Source organism: Taudactylus pleione, unplaced genomic scaffold (genome assembly GCF_031769625.1).
Source record: "Taudactylus pleione unplaced genomic scaffold, aTauple2 ptg000303l, whole genome shotgun sequence".
Taxonomy (NCBI): domain Eukaryota; kingdom Metazoa; phylum Chordata; class Amphibia; order Anura; family Myobatrachidae; genus Taudactylus; species Taudactylus pleione.
This window is the reverse complement of record NW_028284704.1, coordinates 463,726-465,344: the sequence shown is the minus strand read 5'-3', so window position 1 is coordinate 465,344 and position 1,619 is coordinate 463,726.

Below are 1,619 nucleotides of genomic sequence, written 5' to 3'. Positions count from 1 at the left end.
ACCACCCAAAAACGACTCGTCTTGTCACTCCAGCTAATGAGACGTCTATGTGCAAGGAGCGATCGCATCATGATCGCATGGACTGGTTCACGCACGTGCACTGCGTTGCATACAAATGCGCACATTGCAAGCATCGGTAGGCTACGTGTGAACGCAGTCTAGCGAACGGGTCTGAATCGGGCCCAAAGTAAGAAAGAGCAACTGGGTACCTGGATAAAGCAATGCAAGGGGTGTAAACCCATAAAAAAATTTGCATGCTGGGTAAATACTGGCTGCTATTGCATGTAGTCCACAAATGCTGGACAGCTTGATTTTTACAATGCAGTTTAGATTTCAGCTAGGACCTGCCCCCTCAACCCCCAAAAATCTAAAGCTAGGTACACATTATGCGATTTTTTGATCATACCTATAATTGTGACGATTTTTCAGCAAAATCACGGTCGCGATATCTGTGCTACACACTATACAATTTAAATTAAATACCTGGCGTTTTTCAAAGTGAATTTGCTTATGTACACCCACAAGGATGCAGGGGCGTATCTATAATGGGTTCAGGGTGTGCGGTGCACATGGGCCCTCGGGTCCAGGGGGGCCCGCAACGCACACCCTGCACCCATATTATCTAAAACTTACCTCACCTAGGTCCTGTGTCAGGTGTCTCAGGGCTGCTCAAAATGCCGGAAAATGGCCGCCACAACCATTTTTTCGGCGTTTTGCACATGCGCAGTGAGGAAATTGCCTGGAAAATGGCGGCCGTGCCATTTCCCCGGCGATCTGCACATGCGCAGTAGACTCTGGGCACACTCTAGTGCCCAGAGTCTACTGATGCTGCAGTGGCAGTAATTTCAGACGACAGTAGACATCGTTAATGACCCGCGGGAGCACGCATCGTTCATCGCATAGTACGTACACATTGGACGATTTGAACAATATATCGTTCAAAAATGTCGTTATCATTCATATTGTTTAAAAATATCGTCCAGTGTGTATGAGGCTTTAGTGTGGTCATAGATCACCCCTGCATTATTATATTATTATATTCTTTAAATGCGGGTTATTTTGTTTTTTGCTTTTAAATTGATTCCAGATAGAATGTGTTTTGTTCAGTCCAGGTTGAAAATACGCCTAAAACAATTAGATTAATCCATTTTGGTTAGAACCCTGAAATCTATCAGGTGTCTGAAATTTTAGGGTCCCAGCTACAGTAGGGCTACTCAGCATAACACAGGCACAATATGTCTCTAATCCTGTCTACAGCGTTTTACTTCCACATAAATGGCCTAATGTACAGAGCGAGACAGTTGTGTGAACGAGTAGCACATCTCAAGTTTCTTCTCAGCTAGACCAATAGGCCATTGTTGTACTGGGTGGGAAGGACAGTGGATGCGGTTATGTAGCAATCTCCAGGGGAGAAATCATTAACATGGATAAAGGGATTTCCTAACAGTATAAATACCTGCACACGCCATGCATTCAGCAGGCTGCCCCTTAATGCATACATGCAAGCAGAAGAAAACTTTTATTTAAAGATTCATTGGGGGTTTTTTTGTAGATGCCCAAAAACCCAAAAAGAGAAAACGTTTAATTCACCTCTGGTTTTTTTTGCACTCTCTGGGGGG